Source organism: Anas platyrhynchos, chromosome 3 (assembly GCF_047663525.1).
Source record: "Anas platyrhynchos isolate ZD024472 breed Pekin duck chromosome 3, IASCAAS_PekinDuck_T2T, whole genome shotgun sequence".
NCBI lineage: Eukaryota > Metazoa > Chordata > Aves > Anseriformes > Anatidae > Anas > Anas platyrhynchos.
The window spans coordinates 100,034,616-100,041,861 of NC_092589.1; positions in this window are offsets into that span (position 1 = coordinate 100,034,616).

Consider the following 7,246-nt stretch of genomic DNA (forward strand, 5'->3'; position numbering starts at 1 on the left):
CTACTGCTGCTCTCTACCGGTCTGTTTGATGTTGCTGAGCTGCCCCATCTTTTAGCAGAGACATTTGTCTGTGGAAAAAATGTCATTGTTGACAGGAGGTGTGAAGCTGCTCACATTGATCTAGGAACTTCTGACTGCAGGAAAAGGGCTGACCTAAGAGCAGCCATTGCTCAGGAAGTGATTTTCTGCCCACCGGCCAGGGCTGTGATTTCTGTGTGCTCTTCTCATTCTCTGCTGTATTTGATTTCAATTTTCAGAGATCACACTACAGGCTTTCCAGTCATGCTGCTCTCTGTGATACAGGAAAATCATGAAAGAATATATCTTCATTTAAAAACTTGCAAGAAAATAAAAAAGACTTCCCAAACTGCCACCTTCATCAATAAGTCTGCAAGGCCATGGTTGAAGGCCTACAGATAAGCCAAAGAACAACATTACCTTAATGCATTTTCCATTAAGTTTCAGTTAAAAGTTGCAAAAATGTTGGGAAGTGATGGAAGAACAGGAGGTTTGGAAATCTTGGAAGATATATTACTCAATAGTGCTACTTACCATGAGCACAAGATAAAGAAACTACTAGAAAGGACTATTCTGAAGTATGAATGGGGTTGGTCTCTTTTCTGAGGTGAGAAGTGATAGGGCATGAGGAAATGGCCTCAAGTTGCACTAGGGGAAGTTTAGATTGGATATCAGGAAGGATTTCTTCACAGAAGGCATGGTTTGGCTTTGAAACATACTGCCTAGGTAGGTGGTGAATTCAGCGTGCCTGGAGGAATTTAAGAGAAGTGTGGATGTGGTGCTTAGGGACATGGCTTAGTGATGGACCTGAGAGTGGATGGTTGGACTTGATGGTCTTAAAGGTCTTTTCCAACCTAAGATTCTATGAGACCTGCTTCTGTCAAGAGCCTGCATGCTGGATGCATGCAGGGCTGCTGCCTGGGCAAGAGCTAGATGCTGAAGACTTCTCAAGGAGGGTGAATGCCTAAAGGGCTAAGGCTCCCTCCTGTTGAAAAGGAGATGTTGAGAGAGGTGGTAGGTCTGAACTGTCAGCAGGGACTGAAAAATCTGTTTCTGAGACATTTATGATCTGAGGCTCTTCTTCCAAAGATAGTGCTCTAACTTCCATGCAAGGGAGATGGTGGTGGGAGGATACAGGATCCAAGCAGGGACAGAGAAATACGAAGAGGCATGAGAAACCAGGCAATACTAAAAAGTACTTTATTTTACTTCTTTATTTTCAGCTAAACATTTTCTTCTGTGCCCCAGAATACAATGCTGTGTGGCTTTCATAATTCTGATGTGATCTTCCATAGTGTTTCCCACCATATTTCTAGTATTTTTTTTTTTTACTCTAAAACATGAGAAACACATTACTCATAATACATTCCCTGCCTCCCCCTTCATTTTTCAGTGAAATAATAAAAGGCCTGCCACAGCTTGTGTGCTTTATTCCTCATTATTTCTGCCCTAATTTCAACAGCCACTTGTATCAAGAAGTATAAAACCTCCAGATCCAGGTTGCATGCCAAAGAAAACAACTGCAGTTCACAGAAATCCCTTAATAATTTCAGCAAAATGCTAAAGGAGGAATTTTGTAATTAAAGATTTCATATTTTCATACCTGATGTTGAGTTGGGCGGATTTTTCTACTGATTCCAAGACATCCCACTGGGGGAAAAATGGTTACACAATTGGCAGTTATTTTATTGGAATAGCTTTGTCATACTGTTATCTCTCTGATTCATGGAATAAATATTTATACATATCCTTTTTCCAGGCACCCTTCAAAGTGACATTTTCTTCATTAAATTATAGCAACATTTAGATTAAGTGCTTTGGCAGAAGAAAGTAATGCTATCCCAAGATTTGTAGACTCACGGAATGGTTTGGGTTGGAAGACCTTAAAGACCACCTAGCTCCAACCCCCTGCCACGGGCAGAAACACCTCCCACCAGACCAGGTTGCTCAAAACCCCATCCATCCTGGCCTTCCTTGAACACTTCTAGGGATGGGGCATTGTCCTGGTTTCAGTTAGCACAGAATTAATTTTCTTCCTAGTAGCTGGTGGAATGCTGTGTTTTGGCTTAGGATGAGAAGAGTGCTGATAACACCCCGATGCTTTAATTGTTGCAGAGCAGTGCTTATACTAAGCCAAGGACATCTCAGCCTTTTGCTCTGTCCTGCCAACAGGCAGGCTGGGGGTGCAGTAAGAGCTGGGAGGGGACAGACCCAGGACAGGTGACCCAAACTAGCCAAAGGGGTATTCCATACCATCTGACGTCATGCTAAACAATATATAGGGGTGGCTAGCCGGGGGGAGGGGGCCGGACTGCTCGGGGTTAGGCTGGGCATCGGTCAGCGGGTGGTGAGCAATTGCATTGTGCATCACTTGTTTGTACATACTATTATTACTTTCCTATTATCACCATTGTATTATTATTGTTATTATTTTATTATTATTTTGTTATTATTATTTTCCTGTCTTATTAAACTGTCTTTATCTCAACTCACGGGCTTCACTTTCCATTTCTCTCCCCCGTCCCAGAGAGGGAGGGGGGAGGGTGAGCGAACGGCTGCGTGGTGTTTAGCTGCCGGCCGGGTTAAACCACGACAGGCATCCACAGCTTCTCTGGGCAACCTGTTCCAGTGGCTCACCTCCTTCATCATGAAGAATTTATTCCTTATATTTAATCTAAATCTAAGGTCTTTCAATTTAAAGCCATTAACCCTTGTCCTATCACTATATGCCCTTGTAAAGACTTTGCAGATTAGTGTTTGGCAACCTTAGTACATAACAAATCAATGTGATTTTATCAGGATTCTTTTCCACGCATCCCATGACCTAATATGCTGAGTGTGGAGAACAGAGAGAGGCAAAACTTCTGCCATGGTAGAAGCTCATATGAATTCTTTGTGGTACCTTAAGAATGAATGCTCTTACTCCACCTATGATGTCCATATTTGTCATTTTCACATAAGCCTTGGTGCTCAGCCAGGAGGAACTTCCTGATCTCTGAACTTCCATTCCTGTGTTTCAGACACAAAATTGAGTTTTGTCTTACAGGAGTTAAAGTGGGGCTGAAAATTATCCAGTATCAAGTTCAGCAAATCATCTTTTGAAATAGTATTCAGAGAATCTCTCTCCAGTTCTAGCAGGATAATGCAGCTTTTCCTGGCTGATTTGAAGGTATGGCCAGACAACATGAAGCTAACTTCTAGTGATGCACTCTCAGGTGTCTCCCATACAATCACTCTTCTAGGATGCCATTCCTTCTCCTCTTGACGAAGGATGTGCATTGAGCAGAACGAGTTGGAGCACTTGCTTTTGTGAGTTTTACATGGTAATTCTTTTTTGTGCTCTAGACTAAAATGTTTTGCCCACAGAAGTTGATCTGACATTGAAAGATAACTCAGTCCCTATTTTTTTAGCCTTTGCTGATAGGAATGCTTACTGCTGAAAGTGCTGAAAACTCAGTATTTGGAAAACTGCAGTCTCTGTAAGCCTTGAGAACTCGAAAAAAGGATAAAATCCCTCTCTCTCTGCTCATCTATATATGTACATATAATGATGGACAACAACCATTGTTATTGATAAAGTACATGAATTAATAACAGGAAAGGTCTGACATGTTATTACAGCAGATTAATGAACAGCTGAACATAAGATTGAGCAGTAAATTTAAAGACAACTTTTATATATTATAATTTTGTCCTCTTCTCTCTCTCTTCTTTTTATTAGGAGCTTGGTTTGTTAGCCTATTTCTAAAAATCTTATTAAAATGTTGCTGTGAAGTGATATATTCGGTTGCACTATATAGAATTTTAAGTGTTGCAGCCTGGCTGTGCAGAAATCTCTGCTGAGTCAGCATCAGTGCAAGTGCAGAGGATCTGCAGAGATCTCCTCTGACTCACTCTGCCACAAACTTGGAGTACAGGCTCAGTGCCAACCTAGGCAGAGACAAGGCTTTGAAGAAGGGTTAACTAAGGTGGGAGAAAAAGGGAGAAAGCATAAGAAGAGAAGGCTAAAGCTGACTTTAATTTTCTTGATTATTATTAGGGGGGACATAAAAATTGTTTCTACAATTTTTTGGAGAACAAGTTTGGAAAGCTATCTGGTTATCACTACTGAACTATTTTTTTAACAAAAAGAAAATTATGAGAGAAAATAGTGATGTTAACTCTACATGAAAAAAAATAGTGTATTCCAGTAAGACTATATGGATGTACATTCATGAAGTTTGCATCCATATGGATTACAAGGATAAAATTATAACAGAAAAGATATCCACGATGTCAAGTAGACTTTACTCCATCAGTCCAGATTTCTAGATGTACTTTCTGCCATCTCTTATGATTATTTTTTTCTCTGCATTTTCCATGATCTCAGCTCATGTCAGATTATGTCCACTTATTTAGACTTACATCATTTCTAATTAAGGTCATGCATCTCTATTTGTTGTCCGTGTATAACTGAATATATCAGTATCACAGGCATGAATGTACTTTCACGCACATGTTCATAAAGAAAATGGTAATCCTAAAAGGAAAAATGCACAGCTTTATGCTTATTTGACTAACTGAGAAATTTAAGCAGTCTGTGAGAAATAATATATTATGCTTCGTTGGCTTTTTTTTCTCTCTCTTGCCTTTTTTTTTTTTTTAGTCTAAAATAGATAAACCCATTCTGTTCAACAACACAACTTCAGATGCTTCAAAAGGAATGCAGCAAAAATAAATATTTAGGTTGAGTGCACCCTGGTTTGTTTAGAATAATTCATGGCTGTCTTACTGTGGGAGTAGTAATTATTGATCTTTTTTTTTTTTTTTTAAATTTATTTATTTTTTAAGTGTTGAAGTACTGTAATCAGCTGCATTTTCAGAGGGCTTTGTGTAGTTGGCTTATTCATTGCAGCTCAGACACTGAAAAGCTAATGAGATTGCTAACCTTGAAGACAGGAAGGTTACAGGCCTCACAAAGTAAATATAGTACACTGAAAGATATTTGCTTTCTGTCTTTTGTATTAAAATGAACTTTTTAAGCTTCATTACTGATACAAGGAGCAAAGAGGAAACAAAACAAAACAAAACAAAAAACCACAAAACCAACTGCATGCTGTGGCTATTGATACATTCATGAGTCTTTCACTGCACAGCTGTATTGCTGTCTTGGTCACTGAAGATGCATTCTTCTAGTGTTGAGAATTTCCTTCACTTTTTGTAAAATGCAACTCCAGTCCTCGTTTCACTATCCTTTCTTTTATCTTGGGATTAGTCATTGGACAGGTCACAAACCCTGCCTTGGAAAAGAAACTGAAAACTCCCATCTGTGCCTTCCATAGTCTGAATAAAACACTATTCAAACTAGAATGCATTAAACTGTTATCCCTTTAGACGTTAGATGCCTAGATTAAATCAGTTATAGAACATCTTTGGCTCTGTATCACAGGGTTTGTAAAAGTTTTTACTGTCTAGTCTTGTGCAATATAAATTTGATGATATTTCTCCCTATCTACTTATCTCTCTTTTGCAGCACATGTGGAAAAAGCATTATTTCTTCTCCTCTACTTTTCATTCCATTTGGAATGTACTCCAGCCTGTTTTTGTTGTTGTTTGTTTGTTTATTTGTTTTTAAAAATATACTTGGAGTAGAAATTAAAAAAAAAAACAAAACAACAAACACAAAACAAAACAAAACAACAACAAAACAGTGATACTCACTTGTCCTAGCAGGGTTCTTTCAAATCTTGGGCTCCTAACTGAGATTACCAGTTTGACTGGCAAGGAAATCCATCTGTTCAGGATATAAATACACAAACAGTAGGAATTCATGTTATTGTAATTGATGAAGAGGACTAAATATTCTCAACATGATAGTGACCACTTGTCACCTGCGCTGTATCTAAAGATATTGAATTAAAGACTGTTTCCCATCATCATGATTATATTTAAATGTAATATGCTCTTTCTGGAGCCTAATTTGAAGAATACACAGAATAGCACAGGCTTTCTGCTCATGGCATCCTACAAAGCTTTTCTCACACTTCCTCCTAAAAATGTCAACACTGCTCTTCAGTCCTAATAGATGTCTCCCACCCTGCTGTTCCTATTTAATCCTGTATCCTTTTTAGCATAAGGCCAGTAAGAAAGTGATGCAAAAACAAAGTCTAGAGCTGTTTTGCACTCTGGCTCTGCAGAAAGTGTAGAAAGAGAACATTTGCTAACAGTAAGTAAATGGCTTTCTTATAAAGCTTACAGGCAGTCCTTTTTTTTTTTTTTTTTTTTTTTTTTTTTTTTTTTTCCCTTTTGATATTGAGAAAGGGGAAAGAGTCTCACATAATTCTTCATCTGTTAAACTCTAATTGTATCTGTCCCCGTATCTTGTGCCTCACGCTCATTAGAGTGAAGATTCATCTTAGCTATCTTGACTTGAAACACCTTTTGCATGTCTGCTTAAAGTTCTTGTGGGTCATCTCAATTACTGCTGCAGTGTGTTTTGTGCCACTGTCCACAGCACATCGTCAGATGCAAAGGACATGCTGAAACCAGGCTAAGGGGACCTGTTCTGCTGACAGTCCTCATAGTAATTTAACAGAGGATCATAGAGGTAACCTCAAAATATTACCTACTTTAACTGCCTGCCCCAAGATATCATCAGCCATAGCAACAGATTTTTTGTTTTTCCGAGATTTCCAGGCATAGATATTCAACAATGTCCCTGGACAATCCACCTAGTGCTTTAGTATCCCTGCCGTTAAGAAGTTTGCCCTAATGCCTAATCCAATCTTTTTTTTTTTTTTTTTCCCATTTAAGTTCAACACAGCAGGATGAGCCTTGCTCAGCAGAAATCCCAACACAAATTAAAGTCCCCCCCCGCCCCGGGAAAAGCTGCATATGAAAGTTTGATGCATTTTTGCATTTTGCAAACCTGTCCATGCATTCTACTTTTCTAGGCCACTTTAAAGCACTGAAGAGAAGTTGCATTTCTCATTTAGTGTTGAAAGTGCTCTGCATCTTTTAAGTGTAATGGGTACCACCCATACACAAGGCCTCAGTATTCATGGTCAGGTTGTGCGGTGAGGCCTGCATTACCACACCTCTGTTCAATGGGATGGATCAGGCTTTCCAACATCTTCATGTACCGATCAGCCTGGGTGATACCAGGAGTCATAACTCTTGGAACTGGGGAAGCAGGAAGGTTTATATCACCACACGGTTATAAGAGAACCAGGAAAGGTGCCTACACACT